The sequence below is a fragment of the Salvelinus fontinalis genome, chromosome 7, assembly GCF_029448725.1.
Source record: "Salvelinus fontinalis isolate EN_2023a chromosome 7, ASM2944872v1, whole genome shotgun sequence".
Taxonomy (NCBI): domain Eukaryota; kingdom Metazoa; phylum Chordata; class Actinopteri; order Salmoniformes; family Salmonidae; genus Salvelinus; species Salvelinus fontinalis.
The window spans coordinates 42,908,238-42,927,580 of record NC_074671.1 but is presented as its reverse complement, the minus strand read 5'-3'; the positions used below and the strand labels follow the sequence as shown (position 1 = coordinate 42,927,580).

The 19,343-nt window shown below is 42.6% G+C and overlaps 1 pseudogene; it reads right to left on the bottom strand.

Moving 5' to 3' along the window:
* Window positions 1–490: 490 nt before the first annotated feature.
* On the bottom strand, window positions 491–18,247 carry LOC129860068 (zona pellucida sperm-binding protein 3-like; annotated as a pseudogene).
* Window positions 18,248–19,343: the final 1,096 nt, after the last annotated feature.

Sequence of the window (19,343 nt, the reverse complement as noted above, 5' to 3'; positions counted from 1 at the left end):
TTGTGTTCAGGGTTGGTTAGGTTACTTTCTGAAAGTAATCAGTGAGTTACTAGTTACCTGTCAAATGTTAAATCAGTAATGTAACGTTTGGATAAACCAAACTCAGTCGCGCAATCTGGTTGTTGCCTGGGGTCTTGCGTAGCCGCAAATACAGTAATGTCGCCAGTGCAGTGAGCGAGACCACTCCCACAGCAGCCGGCAGTATCCCCATGAGAGACACGCCTGAGGAAGGAAGTTCAATTACTTCACTCAGAATACAATACAACTTTATCATCAACTGAGTAATACAGAATTTTTGTCCAAATGCATATCTACAAGCTCTAGCATATAGCATGGGGTTTTAGCAGTTTCTCAAAGCTTCAGTTAGTGGGAAACATTTTGAAATAGGGAGGTATCTTAACATGTCCAATAAGAACACAGATTTTTACTCACCATTGCTAAATGTTTCCTTAAGGTGTGCCTGAGTGAACAACTACAGCCAACGCAAAAGTCAGTCATCTGTTGTGCACTGGTAGTTGACCTTTAGTTGAGACGCCTGCTCCTCAGGGAACTCATTCATCCGTAGCCAGTCAGAGTCCTGAACTAAGATGGGACTGAGGGCAGCCTCTGCCTCCCATCTATCTGTTGTGAAACAGTAATCAGTCTGTGTACACAATCGGATGGGGAAGAGATGCAAGCTAGACTCCACTTGATAGAAAAGCACCACTAGCACTGATGATCAAATCATAAACTTCAAAGATTACTCTGGTAGAATACAATGTCAGTCGGCAGACTCCTCCCCTTTCTCAGGCGACAGGTGGAGTCACAGCAGCCACACACCAGGTCATCCCCACCTGCTGAAACCCACCTTAGAGGAAATAAAACAAGACCCCAGTTCAGAAAATGCAAAAAAATTAAAACCATGTATAGCTTTGGGTCCTAGTTCTAAACAAATCCAATATATAAACATCCAGTTTTGCAGAATTATAGTTGTGTGCAGTATAAACTCAATCCCCAGAGACAAATCGGTTTCTCTCTGTAGTAAACGAGCAAGCTTTGTGTTCTGAGCCAATGGAAGCAGAGGCCGACATTGCTCTCAGATGACGTGATGTACATCTATAGGAAGGTAGGAGAGATATTACTTGTACAGGGTTGTGTTCATTAGTGTAAACAACAGAAAATCAAAGTCATTGTTTCTTATTAGACAAGTCCAGGTATTCCCCCTGTTTGTTTTCTTCCATTTAGTGCCTAATGAACAAGACAGGTGAGTACAGTACATACAGACTAAAAATAAAATGGCCTTCAGGTGAATGCATCGTTACTCACAAAGCTCCTCTCATCTTGGTGGAACCTGAAGGCCTCAAGCTGAAACTAGAGTTTGTCATCCTGGGTTTGCTGCAGGAAGTGGGACTTGGAGCCTGTCTGTCTTGCATCAGTAAGACACCTGATGGGATGAAATAAAAACAAAGTTTAATTTACATTCACAATATACAGAAGTACGGTAAGCTGGAAGGGGAACACACACGCACCGCTCACGGTTCTTCATTGAGAACCTTCATGGTTCTCAATGAAGGAATATCTAGGTTCAGGGGCCAGCGTAGCCACACACCTGTCCACGTAGACATGGAGAGTTGTGTGGCGGGCTTGGATAATGGAGGCTTCAATGCTCATGACATGCCCCAGAAAGTAGACACTGGAGGGCCTCTCAAATTGCCAGTCATCTGAATGAGAAGAAAAGCTATAGCAGCAATAGAGCCTCACAATGGAGGTGTCATAATACCCATAAAACCTAGCAGTCAAACAGGGAAATGGTTCCAGTTGTTTTCCACCATTCGTTTTTCCCATAGGGGATTTTAGAAACACTTAAAAACAAGGGCTATGTGACGTTTTGATAGCCATGTAAATCTCTCTCGGACAAGGTGACTTTTATCAATATGTTCTGCTCTATTTACTCTCAGATTCTAAAATGCTAATTAGCATCAATGTAGACATCATGCAAAACTACAGATCCCTGCAAGGTCCTGTATGTGATTTCTAGCTGACACCTTTGCTAAGAGGTATTGTGTCAATTTCAAACTTGCACAAGACAGTACAAAGAATTGTCAATATAAAGAGATTTAGCCAATTTATTCATTACTACATTTAGCTATCATTAGATAGTTAATCTGGAGATGCTTACCTTTGCCTTGATTTGGTAGTCTCGTCCAGATCATCATTTAATTTTAGTGCTTTATTATAGCCACATTAGCAGCTAATTAGCGTTAAAACATTTATTTGTGGTGGGGGGGGGGTAAATACAGGAGAATATATTAATAACAGTGACTGTCCTAGAGAGAGTTAACGTTATCAAAACGTCATGGCAGAGTAAGCCTACACAAAAATGCCCTATGGGGAAAATGATTGGAACCATTTCCCTGTTTGACCGCTAGGTTTTATGGGTATTATGACTGATACAGTGGTACTCTATAACTCAAAATTGCAGAGGTCAACTTTAAAGGTGTAGTCTCACCTATGTTCTGTCATGAGCCTGAGAGAAAAGACCAGCTGCTGCTCTGCAACCTTGGTGGAGGCAAAGGGAACCCAGGTAGGCTTCAGAGCATTACTGGTCACATTGTGCTTCCTGATGGATACAAACGTATTACAGCCAGAGCCAGGGTTGTGTTCATTTGAGCATGACATGGAAAACATTTGAAAAGTGAGAATGAAATAAAAGTCCTTACCTTTGATAATGGCATTTAACTCCAACCTCAGCATCATTTGTTCTTACGATGGGAGTGCCGTAAACTGGTGTTGGTGTGTAGATAAGGGTAAAGATATAGATGAGTACATCCTCTGTTCTCTAAAGAAAACAAAGTCACTTTCCAGCACTACATATTGTACTACAACACCACTAAGCATCAATTCCACTCTTCCTTGTACAAAGACAGTGACTCTGGAATCTACAGATGTTCTGTTCCATTTCTCATTCCAAACTAAATAAATTAATGTGTTCTTTTGTAGCTTGCAACAAATATGGAAGAGAACTATTCGTTGTACAAATTCCCCATACACACACACTAGACCTAAACATACCATTAGCATGCTCCTATATCCTAGCAGCTCAGTCTCAAACAGCAGCCTCTGGTCAGCATGGTCAAACTGTGGATGCATGGTGCTTCCCGAGCACCAGCTCGGCCACTAGAGTGCCACTAGAGATTCTGGGTTCGAGTCCAGGCTCTATCGCAAGGGGCAGCAACCCCTTGGGGCGGCGCACAATTGTCCCAGCGTCGTCCGTGTTAGGGGAAGTTTCGGCCGGCAGGGATATCCTTGTCCCATCGCGCACTGGCGACTCCTGTGGTGGGCCGGGCGCAGTGCACGCTGACACGGTCATCAGGTGTACGGTGTTTCCTCTGACACATTGGTGTGGCTGGCTTCCGGGTTAAGTGGGCATTCTGTCAAGAAGCAGTATGGCTTGGTTGGGTTGTGTTTCAGAGGACACACGACTCTCGACCTTCGCCTCTCCCGAGTCCGTACGGGAGTTGCAGCGATGAGACAAGACTGTAACTACCAATTGGATACAACGAAATTGGGGAGAAAAAGGGGAAAAGGGGAAAAAAACTCTGGATGCACAGCCTCCCAGGGTCAGATCAGATGGTCGGATCAACTGACCATTCCCTAGGAAATCCTGCTTGACCTCCACCTGAACCACGTCCTGCCTGTACTGGACCGCTACACTGGTCACAGACACTGGATTCTTCAGCTCAAACTTCACTCGGCCCTGCACAGGCGGTTTCCCTGGTTGAAACGCCTGTTGATTTCTGGCAGGCTGTTGAGGTTCATATTTTACAGGTACCTGGGTTGGTTTTTGAACAGGTTTCTATATTCAAACTGTATAGGAGATGGTGCAGGTTTCCCATGCTCAGTTTGCACAGGGATTTGAACAGGTATCCTTTGTTCAAATGGCATAGGTGTCTGAAAAGGCCTGAATAGGTCTTGTGTGGGTAACCTTGAGCCTGTGCTCACAAGCTCTTCTGCTTGCTGCTGTGGACCATAGCTGACAAAGTTAGATGTTTCTTGATTATGTGATGGCATTGGAAAAAGCTAACTCTGAGCATCACTGAATGACCTGAATGAGACAAGCATAAAAAACCCAACCAAATCTACTCTCAACCTCATTCTGATTTTTGACATAGTGTCCGTTGTGGATTCAATGACATTTCATTTTAAAGCATAATCTGTGAGCTTGCTCCTGTCTCCTTCCACTTGTCGTTCGTGAAATTGCAGCCCGGAGAGTTGTGCAAGATTATGGGTGTGTCTCAGTACTCTTTCATGGTTTTCTTTCCTTGTCTCCTGTCACTCATAGAGGGTAGGACATGAAAGGACTCTACACTTTTGAGATGCACCCTCAGTATGACTGACTTTTGCTTATAAGCTGTGTTCGAATACTCGTACTAACCGCACTATCCGTATTTGTGACGTGAATTGAGTATATAGTGTGCTTATTGGTCATAGAATTGATATAGATTTTTCATTTTAAAATAGAATTTTATGAGCCCTATGAGCAAAAGTCACCACACCCTGGGGGTTTGAAGCCCGGACTTTATACGGGGATCTTAAACGTCCACGTCAGATGATCAAGGGGCTCCAGTGGCTTGAAGAATGTGGACTGTGTGTGTGTGTGTGTGTGTGTGTGTGTGTGTGTGTGTGTGTGTGTGTGTGTGTGTGTGTGTGTGTGTGTGTGTGTGTGTTAGGTGATTTATGATCGTTCCCTGTGGTGCGTCAGATGGAGGGGAGTGTGAGGGACAGTGAGCAGGCCTCATCTGGAGCCTATATGGGTTGTCAACAGACCTGTCAATCACACCTAAGGGGCAGGAAGAACATGGCCCCAGTCTTTATGGTTGAATTCCAATATGAAAACCTCCTCACTTACTGACCTCTACTCTTGTTAATTTGCTTGTAAAGAAATAGAAAAATGCTTTGATGGGTATCAAGAATGTGGCAATAATATAGCAGAAATGTTCTCTAGGCTTCAGTTCAACAGGCTAACCCAGTCTTGTTGTGTGAAGATGATTCAGGTTTAAAGACACACACACACACACACAGCCACACAAACAGGCACACACAGACATCCCCACACAAACACACACCAACTCGTCTGTGGAAATTCTGAAAAGAAACATTCTTCTTGGAAGAATTAGCAAACCCATCTCCCATAACTCATAATACAATACCGTAGCTACCTTTGCGTTGAAATACTGGAATACATTAACCATCTTTCCTCAGCCGTTTTTTTCCCAAAATACATCCCACCTGAAAAGCCTCCATTGTCAGGAACTGGCTATCTCCCGATCAGCAGGCAAACAAAAGACAGAGGGGAGAATAGAGACTACAGCCCTGAGATGAGTCTGAGGCTGCCCCAAATGGCACCCTGATCCATTCTGGCAGTGCACTATATAGGGAATAGGGTGCCATTTAGGATGCAGTCTGAGTCTGAGCCCCGGTCTGTCAGTCACCTCCCTTGGTCCATTTCTCCATCTAACTTAGTTAACAGGCTCTAATGTGGCCCTTGGGGAGCCCTAATTTGGCCCCTGAGGGCCTCCAGATAGGGCCTGGCAACCTCTATGACTCTGTTTCCAATAAGCCTGGCCCATCTGGAGCTGAAGGGGAGCGCAGGAAGCAGGTAGCCATGACAACAAACCCCCTCACACACACACACACACTTGACACACACAAACACCCACACTCTGCTGCACCAGCAAACCAGCTGCTCATGTGTTTATTAAATGAGAGAGCGGGGATTGGGGAAAGCTGTTGACCATAGGAGGGCACTGTGCTCCTCACTTGACCCACCTTGTCTGACTTTGCACTCCAAGGGATAGTCACCGATATGAAGTTTCAAGTTAAAGTTTTTTTATTAGTTGTATGGCATACACCGTCCAGCAAAATGCTTACTTGCAGGTTCCTTCTCGACAATAAGAAATAATGAAAGACAAGAATAAGTTGTGTTTTTGATTGAGATTCTAAAATGCACCTACAATATATGGGTTCTATACTTAATTCCATGTTACACCTACTCAGATATCACATGGACACAGAGTAGCAGTAGCATTGGCACATACCGGTTATGAGCTTCATCAAAAAGTGTTGTCTGTGTGTGGACGATGTAAATGGAATGGAATCCAGTACAGATGTTCTGTAACACCAACACGCTCATATAGACCAGCAGTAATACACATGTATAATACAACCTCGCAAAGTCAGAAATTAGGTGATTTTGCCACTGCTCTACAGTGGAACATATGGGTAACGGTTATGATACTCATTTAGGATGTGTAGGAGAGACAGATGGAGTTATAGCCTTCTGCTTTGGGGAGAGAGAAGTGTTCAAGATTAGCAGGTTTATTGCTTGTTCATCGTCATTCCGCAACGGTGATTGCAAAATGTGGAGGCTGGTTGGGACATGGTTGGATTTTGTGAGGATTTTATCACACTATCCTCTCCCAGTGACTTCATTTGCAGTCTTGGCATCTGTGATTATGTTCTTTTACAATCATTAGCATGATTCACATAGCTGCTTGCTTTATGGTCCCTGTACACTGATACACTGTACAATTATCTTGTATTATGTTCCATTGGGGGTGTGTTTTTCATTTTGGTTAGAATCTGGTGGAGAATGAGAATAGGTAGAGGTTAAAAGGTAGAGGAAGAAAACTATAGAAGAGAGGGGAGGAGATAAAGAGAGAGAAGGGAGAGATGAAGAGAGAGAGAGAGAGACAGACAGACAGAGGAGAGAAAGAGAAAAAGAGAACGAGAGGAAGAAAGCGAGAAAGGGAGAGACTGCACAAACAATGGAGATACAGGCGGGGCAGAGAGAAGGATAACAGAGAGAGAGAGGGCAGGTCTGCCAGGTGCTGGTCTGCTGGTCATCCCAGTGGGAGATTCAATGGGTTCATCCCAAATGGCACCCTATTCCCTATTTTAGTGCACTACTTTTGACCAGGGCTCAATTGTTTCTGTTGTTATCCCTAAAGGAAGAGATCATCTGAATTAGATAAATACCATCCAATTTCCAGATTATCTTGTCTTTCCAAAGTTTTAGAATCCCTGGAACTTTTTTAACTTCTCCCTCTTTTCTAAATGTGCACCCATCCAGTTTTATCCCTGGACAGACAGTAGCAGCGTTTCAGCTGCCATGCTTGTTTTACATGATGTGTTAAATTGCTTAGATCATAAAAATCATTGGGCTGCCTTATTTATAGACCTTTCCAAGGCCTTCGACACTGATGACCACATTCTCATTCAAAGGTTGACTGAAATAGGCCTGGATCAGGCTTCTTGCAAGTGGTTTGAGAATTATCTGTCAGACAGGACACAATGTGTGATTTCTGATGGTGTTAAGTCTAGTTTCCTGGAATAAAGAAAGGTGTACCGCAGGGCTCGGTATTGGGACCTGTTCTCTTTACTATTTATGACAAAATGTTGGTCTATCTATCTGTATGCAGTAGATACTGTTATTGTATGCCATAGCCCCAACTGTAGACCCTTCCACCCCACCCCCACCCCTGGTGATATCATGTGGAATTATCCATATAATGATCTACTGTACACTGAGTGTAAAAAAACATTAGGAACACCTTCCTAATATTGAATTGCACCCCCTTTTGCCCTCAGAACAGACTCATTTCGACACAGACATTCTATCACAACAACAAGGCTCTCTGATTCACGGGCCATCAGACTCAATTTCCAGCAGATTAGCAGAGAAGAAGGGTTTGTTCAACCACAGGTTTAATGTACTGTTATTAAAGATGTGCATCACACCACATCCCTGCAGACCACACCAGACCACATGCACACACGGCCTCAAGCAGGCAGGCGCGCACACACACACACGTCACACACATACACACTAAAATAATATTCTCAGTCTCCGGCATAGCTGCTGTATCACTTAGCAAAATGGTGCAATGACGTAATATGGTGCTGACAGAGGCAGGTTGATAGTTTAGACTTGGTCTGTGTCCCAAAAAGCACCCTATTCCCTATGTAGTCAAAAGTAGTGCACTGTATAGGGAATGGGGTGCCATTTGATTTGCATCCTTGGTCTAATGTTACACAACACAGATTCCTAAATGGTAGCCTACGTACAGTGCATTCGGAAAGTATTCAGACCCCTTACCCTTTTCTACATTTTGTTACCTTACAGCCTTACTCTAAAATATATACATTTTTGAAATCCCTGACCAATCTACACACAATAACCAATAATGACAAAGCAAAAACTGGTTTTTGGAAATGTTTGAAAATGTAGTAAAATAAAAAAAAAACTGGAATATCACATTTACAAAAGCATTCAGACCCATTACTCAGTACTTTGTTGATGCACCTTTGGCAGCAAATATAGCCTAGAGTCTTCTTGGGTATGACGCTACAAGCTTCACACCCCTGAATTTGGGGAGTTTCTCCTCCCATTCTTCTCTGCAGATCCTCTCAAGCTCTGTCAGGTTGGATGGGGAGCGTCGTTGCACAGCTATTTTCAGGTCTTTTCAGAGATGTTAGATCGGGTTCAATTCTGGGCTCTGGCTGGGCTACTCAAGACATTCAGAAACTTGTCCCGAAGCCTGTGTGCTTAGGGTCAATGTCCTGTTGGAAAGTGAACCTTCCCCCCAGTCTGAGGTCCTGAGCTCTCTGGAGCAGGTTTTCATCAAGGATTTCTCTGTACTTTCCCTCGATCCTGACTAGTCTCCGAGTCCCTGCCGCTGAAAAACATCCCCACAGCATGATGCTGCCACCACCATGCTTCACCGTAGGGCCAGGTGATGAGCGGTGCCAGGGTTCCTCCAGACGTGATGCTTGGCATTCAGGCCAAGAGTTCAATCTTTTGGCAAACTCCAAGCGAGCTGTCATGTGCCTTTTACTAACGAGTGGCTTTCGCCTGGCCACTCTTCCAGAAAGACCTGATTGGTGGAGCACTGCAGAGATGGTTGTCCTTCAGGAAGGTTCTCCCATCTCCACAGAGGAACTCTGGAGCTCTGTCAGAGTGACCATTGGGTTCTTGGTCATCTCCATGACGAAAAGGCCCTTCTCCCCCGATTGCTAAGTTTGGCTAGGCGCCCAGCTCTAGGAATAGTCTTGGTGGTTCCAAACTTCTTCCATTTAAGAATGATGGAGGCCACTGTGTACCTGGGGACCTTCAATGCTGCAGAAATGTTTTGGTACCCTTCCCCAGATCTGTGACTCGACACAATCCTGTCTCAGAGCTCTACAGACAATTCCTTTGACCTCATGGCTTGATTTTTGCTCTGACATGCACTGTCAACTATGGGACCTTATATAGAGAGGTGTGTGCCTTTCCAAATCATGTCCAATCAATTTAATTTACCACAGGTGGACTCCAATGAAGTTGTTAGAAACATCTAAAAAATGATCAATGGAAACATGATGCACCTGAGCTCAATTTCGAGTCTCATAGCAAAGGGTCTGAATACTTATGTAAATAAGGTATTTCAGTTTTCAACTTTTTATTCATATGCAAAAAATTCTAAAAACCTTGTTTTGCTTTGTCATTATGGGGTATTGTTAGTAGATTGAGAAATAATGTAATCCATTTTGGAATAAGGCTGTAATGTAACAAAATGTGGGAAAAATGAAGGGGTCTGAATCAGAATGCACTGTATCTCTTTACTATAGAGACAAAACAAAGCAGGGTGGTCCTGGTCAATTAGTGCACTTCTATAGGGAATAGGGTGCCATTTGGGATGCAGTGAAAGGTTTTCCATCTGAACAGGTCAAATACTAGAGATTATATGGAGCAGCAGACCGATCACATTCTAAAGGCATTTTCCATGCGATGATTGACAGGTGACGCTGAATCAAGCAGTGGACAATAGTGTGGTCATTGAACCAGGGCTTGACCTATACACTTCCTTGTGTGTAGAAGAGAGCTAGGGATAACCATTGTGAAAACCATACAAACCAAAACTTTTGTTGTTAAAAGTTGTTTTCTCAGCTGTAACCTAGTATTGACAAATTAAATTATTTCACATTTAAAATGTGATACACTATTGTGGTACAGTACTGTATATAAAAAAATCTCTTGCCCTGCCTCCCGAGTGGCGCAGCGGTCTAAGGCACTGCATCGCAGTGCTAGAGGTGTCACTACAGACTCGGGATCGATCCAAGGATGGGTCACAACTGGCCGTGATCGGGAGTCCCATAGGGCGGCGCACAATTGGCCCAGCGTCGTCCGGGTTAGGGGAGGGTTTGGCAGGGGGGCTTTACTTTGCTCATCACACTCTAGCGACTCCTTGTGGCAGGCAGGGCGCCTCCAGGCTGACTTCGGTCGTTAGTTGAACGGTGTTTCCTTAAGGTTAGTGGGTGGGTGTTAAGAAGCCCGGTTTGGCAGGTTATATTTCGGAGGATGCATGACTTGACCTTCGCCTCCCGAGCCCATTGGGAGTTGCAGCGATGGGAGAAAAAGGGGGTAAAATACAAAGAAATCCCAAAATGTATAAATACAAAAATCCCCTACGCACACGCACACACACACATGAACACACACACAACAGAGCAAGGTTTATGCCTCCTGCTCCCCACTGAATCGCTGTCATTTATATAGCAACCGAACCCCGTTTGTTTAATAAACAATTTGTCAGTGATGTATCGAAAACCAACTCTAATTTGATTACCCATGAAACGGAGCAGTCGGCGGATGTGCATGGGACATTTAACTTTCTTTGTGAGGGTAAACAGAAATGTTATAGCCAGTGAGTGAGTGCAATGCAATATGCTGTTTGTGTGTGTGGGTCTTTGTGCACGCAGCCTGCATATGTGGAAAAGCAATCTCTAGGGGCTTGCAATTACATCTAAATGACATAATCAGTCAAGATGGATGACTGCCTCCCGTCCAGAGTGTTTTGAACTCTCAGCCGATCCAGCTCAATCACGTCTGGAGGGAAATTATGAAATGTCTAATGGTTTTCCACTGTGTTGCTCTTATTCCCTCCCCTTTCCACATAACTTGATGGTTTTTGTGGATTACTGGCTCTGCTTACATATCTTTTTTTTGGTCATTATTTATCCGTTATTTTACCAGGTAAGTTGACTGAGAACACGTTCTCATTCACAGCAACGACCTGGGGAATAATTACAGGGGAGAGGAGGGGGATGAATGAGCCAATTGTAAACTATCTGAAGGAGACTGATGTAAAGATGGAATGTGTTCTTTGTCTATAGTCTAGGGCTGCGTCTCAAATGTCACCCTTATTGTGCAGAACTTTTGACCAGGGCCCATAGGGCTCTTGTCAAAAAGTAGTGTATCCTTCTATATAGGGCAGGGATGGGCAACTTTGATGGTGCTGGGGGCCACAACCAAAAAAAACACATCGATACCCACAGATCTAGTCAGAGCCGGCCCTAACCTTTTGGATGCCCTAAGTGAAATTTTGTTTGCTCAACCTTGCGAGTAAAACCTTTTAGCGGCACCTCTCTTGACAGCGGAGAGAAAGAATTCAAGTTTTAGAATTAATTTCCTGCAATTCTACACATTTTGCTATGGGGCCATAGAGAACATGTTGTAGTTTTTAAGCAAGTTTGCTGCAAATCTACACGTTTTGCCTTGGGGAGGAGTGACATTTTGAAATTGTTTAACTAATTCCATGCAGTTCTACTCATTTTGCTATCGGGCAGAGATTTTTTTTAAAATGTTTCAGAGCCAATTTCCTGCAATTATACACATTTTGCCATAGGGTGGAGAGCAATGTTTGCAGTTTTTAACATGATATATGAGTGAGAGTGATAAACAAAATCAATGGGGGCCCCTGGTTGGTAATTCGACCATGATTATTACAAGTTTAGATAGCTGGCCGCTACACTAATTTAGCAATCTTTAAAAAAAAATACTGCCAGAAGATCTCTTTCGCAAGAGTAATACTACATAGCTGTGGTGAACAGTGAAGAGCTGTAGTCTAAATCTGAAGGGATCATACAGTAATAATCAACATGGAAAAAATGATTAATCAAGGTGTCTCTATCATATTCTTTTCAAATCATAAAATGAGCGGTTGAGAAACCCTGCAAAATCTATAACCATGGTTTCCTTGTTTTTTGGCTTCCATCAAACAAACATTTCAAGCGTTAATTGTTTGTGTTCCTCCCGACGCTGTGACATCATCAGAACCTTTCACGACTTCAGCCGAAGTCGGTTCCTCTCCTTGTTCAGGCGGCGATCGGCGGTTGGCGTCGCCAGTCTACTTGCCATCGCTGATGCACTTTTCATTTTCCATTTGTTTTGTCTTTGTTTCTAAACACCTGTTTTTCATTCCCATAATTATTGTTCATGTATTTAACCCTCTGTTTCCCCCATGGTGTTGTGCGGGATTGTTTTATGGAGCCTCATCATTACCCACAATTCCAGGGTTGGCGAAGAGGAGTCTCTCTGCCTGGTGAAGCCGCCGCTGCCTTCCTCGCTCTGTGCCAAACTGTCTGTCACACGGGAGACCAAAACAGATGTTTCAGTTACGAAAAACAAACAACAAACAACTTCAAAATAGACATCATCTGTGATGGGAAAAACAAATCTACGTGACAATGGTTGCTATTTGAGATGATATTGAGTGTGAAAGGGCACATTTCCTCTGATCTTTTGATTACTCTGGAAAGTGGATGAAACACTAACGCAAGGCAGAGCTACTTTCCCAGTAGATTTTTGTATATATTTTGTGTTTCCCTATGATTCAGGCTAACCTACCTGGGCCAGTCCAATACCATTTTCACACTACTGTGATGACCCAAACCATTTTCTTTTCATATTGTCCTTTCCAGAACGTTCCAGCTGCTATGGTGGATATGTAACCAGGCCACCCCAGCTCGGCTTGGTTCGATGGTATAACAATACTGTACAGGACCGGCTTTGTGCTGTATGTATAGCTTTCCTAGTCTCACATGGCCAGACACAAGTTCCATTTTAATTCTAGTTCCATGTAAGTACAAGCACATACATCAGGGGATGAATTCAAGACTATAACCTAATCCAGGCATGTCGGTCAACCCTATCCTAAACCACCACCTACACCAACCTATAGCCTACAGTACGTGTAATAACCACTAGTTACCTTAGGTATTGCCTATTTTCCATCCACTGTCTGTGATCTCCGCTGCCACATAGTGTTTGAGATCAAAGCCATCTCAAAGCCCCCACAAGCCTAACAGTCAAACAGTTGCCCTGCTCTCCTGCTCCACAACAGCCATTAGAATGCAAACAACCACACCACAACAATCAGTGAAAACACGACATAAACAAATGACTCTGAGAAATCCCCCATGGCAGAAAAATCATTCATTCCTAATGTCAGCCCCGATCTTGACAATGAGGATGAAAATAATTTTGGAAACCCTCCAGGTGACATTTGAGAGATATTTACCTTTTAAAGATCTTGACATTTCACTGTGGCTGTCTAATAATATCCTGTATATGAAAAACAGTTTGTGTGGAGTGTCTCGGGGTCTGAGGTAGCTGTTGGAAGATATTGATCGCTCCTGCGGGAGTGAAAACCCCTGCCAGGATATAGACACCTGCAGAGAGACTTTCTTATGGATGATCCCTTAGCCTTGTCTAAGGGGTGTGTGTGTGTGTGTGTGTGTGTGTGTGTGTGTGTGTGTGTGTGTGTGTGCGCGTGCGTGCGTGCGTGCGTGTGTGTGTGTGTGCCTGCCTAGGGTCAGACTCAATGGACTGAGCAATGGACATGATGATTTAAAACACTTCTCTTATAAGGCAGTAACAAATAATTATACTGTCCTATTTTATGATGAATAGGGCATACTGCGCATTAAATCAATGTGTAGCTTTACATACTTTAGTTAACTTTATTCTACTTTCAGATATGTAATGAAATTGTTTAGATAGATTTAAAAAAAGATTTACTTTAAGCTAGTTTGAATCAATACTTCGTTGCAATCTGAATGAAAGTTGCATGGTTTTCTAAAATTGCCGCCATTGATCCCTGGTTGTCATTCATTTTAACTCAATTTTAATAGATTTTTAAAAAGAGGACAGAGGAGACCACTGCCAGGGTTTCTTTGTTGGAGAAGATGTCTTATTGTTCATTGACTGTACTGCTGGTGGTCAAATCTGGAGGCTTGTCGGGGGGAAAAAGGCTTGCAGAAAACCCAGATCAATCATCCAAAAAACAATTAAATAAATGTTTGCATCGATTCACTAAGTGGATCCGACTGAGACAGAAACGTTGTGAGTTTGAGTGAAAAGTTCCACATCTTTAGTGAGTTTTCTGTGTGAGTGGTAATGCATTCAAAGATTTTCAAATGTAGTCTGCCAACCAGGCCGTGGAAGAAAAATAAAGGAATATAGCTAGTGTTTTTAGTTGACCAGCAGTGCACTTTTGCCGATATAGAAGCAGAATTCTATTTTCTATTTTTATGCTTTCACCATCTTCGAACAGCTCTATTGCCTTCTCCTCATTTGCTCACATACAGTACAGGCTCACCAACACTCCAGTCTTACCTTGCATCCCAAATGGCATCATATTCCCTTCCCATAGGGCTCTGGTCAAAGGTAGTACACTATATAGTGCATAGGGTGCCATTTGGGATGCAGGCTTAGCCTAAAGGAATGGTATCAGAGAGGTATATCATGGTCTGGCTGTTGCCATGGCTGTCACCTAGGGGCGGCAGGTAGCCTAGTGGTTAGAGCCAGTAATTGAAAGGTTGCTGGATCGAATCCCCGAGATGACAAGGCAAAAATCTGTCGTTCTGCACCTGAGCAAGGCAGTTACTCATTGTAAATAAGAATTTGTTCTTAACTGACTTGCCTAGTTAAATTTGAAATATATATATTTTTTTTTAAATCAGAGACGGCAGTAATGTATACAGTAATCAGTGAAGGCAGTAATGTATACAGTAATCAGAGACAGCAGTAATATGTACAGTAATCAAAGACAACAGTAATGTATACAGTAATCAGTGAAGGCAGTAATGTATACAGTAATCAGTGAAGGCAGTAATTTATATAGTAATCAGAGACGGCAGTAATGTATACAGTAATCAGTGAAGGCAGTAATGTATATAGTAATCAGTGAAAGCAGTAATGTATACATTAATCAGAGACGGCAGTAATGTATACAGTACTCAGAGACGGCAGTAACGTATACAGTAATCATCAAAGGCAGTAATGTATACAGTAATCAAAGATGGCAGTAATGTATCACTGACCAGTTTGTGGCCAATTACCCAGTCAGAGCCATGGACGCTCACTTCCCCTAGGACTGGCAGGATTAGTGTCCAAGTTCCAAATTACCGTACGACAGACCACATATTCACCCTGCACACCCTAATGGACAAACAAACAAACAAAGGCAAAGTCTTCTCATGCTTTGATGATTTCAAAAAAGCTTTTGACTCAATTTGGCATGAGGGTCTTCTATACAAATTGATGGAAAGTGGTGTTGGGGGGAAAACATCCGACATTATAAATTCCATGTACACAAACAACAAGTGTGCGGTTAAAATTGGCAAAAAAAACACATTTATTTCCACAGGGCTGTGGGGTGAGAGAGGGACGCAGCTTAAGCCCCACCCTCTTCAACATATATATCAACAAATTGATGAGGGCACTAGAAAAGTCTGCAGCACATATGAAATTTGAAATGTCTTAATTTTTTGGGAACTTTGCGAGTGTAATGTTTACTGTGTAATGTTTACTGTTTATTACTTTTGTTTATTATCTATTTCACTTGCTTTGGCGATGTAAAACATATGTTTCCCATGCCAATAAAGCACTTAAATTGAAATTGAAATTTAGAGAGAGCGAGAACGAGAGCGAGAGAGAGAGAGACCGTCTTTATGTTGAGGAGGGGGGAGCGAGAGAGAAAAGGGCAACCAGTGAAGAACAAACACCACTGTAAATACAACCCATCTTTATGTTTATTTATTTTCCCTTTTGTATTTTAACTATTTGCACATCGTTATAACACTGTATATAGCCATAATATGACAATTGAAATATCTCTATTCGTTTGGAACTTTTTTGAGTTTACTATTAATTTTTAATTGTTTATTTGACTTGCTTTTTTCAATGTAAACATATGTTTCCCATGCCAATAAAGCCTTTTGAATTGATTTAAATTGAGAGAGAGACATCAGTGGACTGACACTGTGGCTACTCTCCAAAGACAGAGAGAAGAAAATCATCCCTCCATCTCACAAAAAAATACAAATGTAAAACACAAGACCTGCCTCTCACAACAGATTGGCTCAAAGAACTTAAACTGCTGTTGGTTTAAATCCCTTCTGTATCTCTCTCTCTCTCTTTCTCAATTCAAATGGACTTTATTGGCGTGGGAAGCGTGTTTACATTGCCAAAGCAAGTGAAATAAACAATAAACAAAAGTGAGAAGACACAAAACAACATCAACAAGAAACTATTCGAATTTAACATTAAATAATGTATATATAATAATGTACAGTTTCAAAACTCTCTCTTTCTCTCCTTTTGAATTGTTCTCTGAAGTTGAGGGAGGGAGAGTATTGGGTTGAAAGGAAAAGCAGACAGTCGGTCCCAAATGGCACCTTATTCCCTTTATAGTGCACTACTTTTGACCAGGGCTCTGGTCAAAAGTAGTGCACTATAAAGGGAATAGGGTGCCACTCGGGACGTACTGAGAGTACATCCTCTACATTAAGAGGTCTAGTTGGTTGGAGACGTCCAGTCTAGGCCTTTGAACTTTGTGACATGTCCAAGCTGAGGGTAGCTTATCCCTATCACTTCAAAGCCTCGAAAGGTGAGGCAATGTTATGTCAGTGTCTCCATGGTCTCGTGGAGAGCACGGCTGCGTGCTCTCGGACCAAAAACCGAAAGCTAAGAAGTGTCTACATCTGTATTGCTTGCTCTTTTGGGTTTTAGGCTGGGTATCTGTATAGCACTTTGTGACAAATGCTGTTGTAAAATGGGCTTTTAAAAATACATTTATTTATTGACTAGGGAATAGGGTTCCATTTGGGATGCACACCTAGAGGTGTAAAAGCTTTGGGTCACCTCAGTGTGGGAAGTTTGGGTCACAGAAATCAAATATATTCAATTAGTTATATTTCTATGGTCTGGGTTTTGTTTGCAATCTGAGTGCTACGGTGAGTGTTCAAAATCCTATGGTCTCATACCGTGTAAGTGGAGATTTCTCCAGAAATTGCAATACATTTTTTGGGTGTGTAAGACAGGCCTTTTCGCTTTTTTTTTTTACCACTGAAACGCCAAGTAACTGTCTCTCAAGACAAAGTTACGTTTTCCCTTTGTTGGCATCTTTAACCCACCAGCCCAATAGCCTGGTTAAAGGTCAAATGCAGCTTTTTTTTATCTCAATATCAAATCTTTTCTGGGTAACAATTAAGTACCTTTGTTTTCAAATAGAATGGTCAAAAGTAAACAAAAATAGCTTCTAATAGCAAAGAGCAATTTCTCAAGCAAGAATGTTGCTAGGACTGTCTGGGAGTGGTCTGAGTGGGAAGTGGAAAACTGACAACTATCTGTTATTGGCAGAGGGGTTTGGAACTCTTTCTTATTGGTCTATTAACCAATTTACTGCCTGGTGATGTCACAAGGCTGGCCAATTCTCCATCCCACCAAAATGAGCTGAAATGTCAGGCAGTATTTTCAAACAGCTCTTACACTAAAAGGGCATTATCATAATTTTCCAAATGTCACAGTATTATTCCAGCCTCATAGTGTGGAAATATAATAAAACACAGGAAATCACCTTTTTGACCACACTGGTCCTTTAAACCAGAATGAATGTTGCACACTCACTATTGCACCCATCACCCCAAACCCTTTGTCTGTGTTCTTCACATCATTTATTCAGGATCCTAAAACTACAGAGGACCTCCACAATACCCTTGGCTGCTCCTTCTCACTGCCCAGACACCTTTCTTTCTTTTTATTTTACACACACCTACTCAGTTTCCACATTGAGAAAGCTAAACAAGGAGATGGAGCGCAGTGAACATGACTCACAGGAACAAGCCCCCAATCTGCAGGTTTCCCTTCACACAGAATAAAAGAGAGAGAGAGAGAAAGACAGAGGAAGAGAGGATGGAAACAGGGGTTCAGGAACATCCCCCCCCCCCACCCATCGTTTCTCCCCAGCCGACCACTAGCGTGCCCTCTCCAGGCAGTGTGCCACCATTCCTACCCTCCACCCCCTCTCCTCTCCCCCCATTCTCTCACCGCCTGGCCCAGAAGGAAAGTGCTGGGGTCGGGGAGGAAACGGCTGCCCCGGCTCATCTGGTTCTTTCAGAGGAATGACACAGGCAGGCTTGCTAGAATAGGAGACCACAGGGAGTCAAAATGAAAGAATAGGAAAGGGAATAAAAGGAGTAAAAATGTGACAACATTTTTTGTTCGTTTTTATTTAACCTTAATTTAACTAGTCAAGTCAATTAAGAACAAATTCTTATTCACAATGACAGCCTAAACTATGTCTGTCATCTAGATAATCAGCATTTTTGTCAGTGAAAGGTAGTCTTCATTTCTTCCAAACTAGCTATTTTTGGGCAATTTCCTTTGCTTTATTCTTTCAAAATTATGGTAATCTTTATCCTTCTCCTTCTTTCTTTTGCTGAGAAAAAAAACACTTGTAGTATCGATTGAATCACAACAACTGCAGTTTCTCCAAGTGATTAAGTAAATTACAGCCCCAGCATGCGGTTAAGGATGGGAGGCTATGGATTCATCCACAGCCCTAATTAGAGGAGCTGCAGACATAAATAGCTTCAGCTTTCATCTAAACCAAATGGCTCTCTATCACCAATATATAGTGCACTACTGTTGTCCAGAGCCCTTACGAGCTGGTCCTATGGACAGTGGTGTAGGGGAGTGTAAAGGCATTTAAACGCCGTTTACGCACTTTTTATTTTTTGCCAAGCTCTTACCTACCTTTTGCGGGAAAAAAACATTGAAAATATAGGGAGTGTTACTTCTCTAATCCCGACCAGCGATCAGCGTTTACCCACATATATTTCAACCACTACATCACTGCCTAAGGGCCCTAGTCAAAAGTAGTGCACTATGAAAGTAATATGGGGCCTTTTGGGACGCAAGCCAGCTGTGTAGACATGGGTTCAGCTCTGTAATCAACACAAGTAGACAAGTAGACAATACTATGCTAGTATTGTTGCATGGTTATAGCCTACATATCAGTTGTCTTGAGAAGGGAAAATGCATACCTACAAGAAACACTTAGAGAGAAAAAAACAAGGTAGCCACAAATGACATAATTGGTGAGAGTTCCCTAGCACCAAGTGGAAGAAATCAGACTGAAACAGGAAGCGACTACCTAAACTTGTCCAAATGCTGATTTGATTTTTTCGTTGCGAAACAC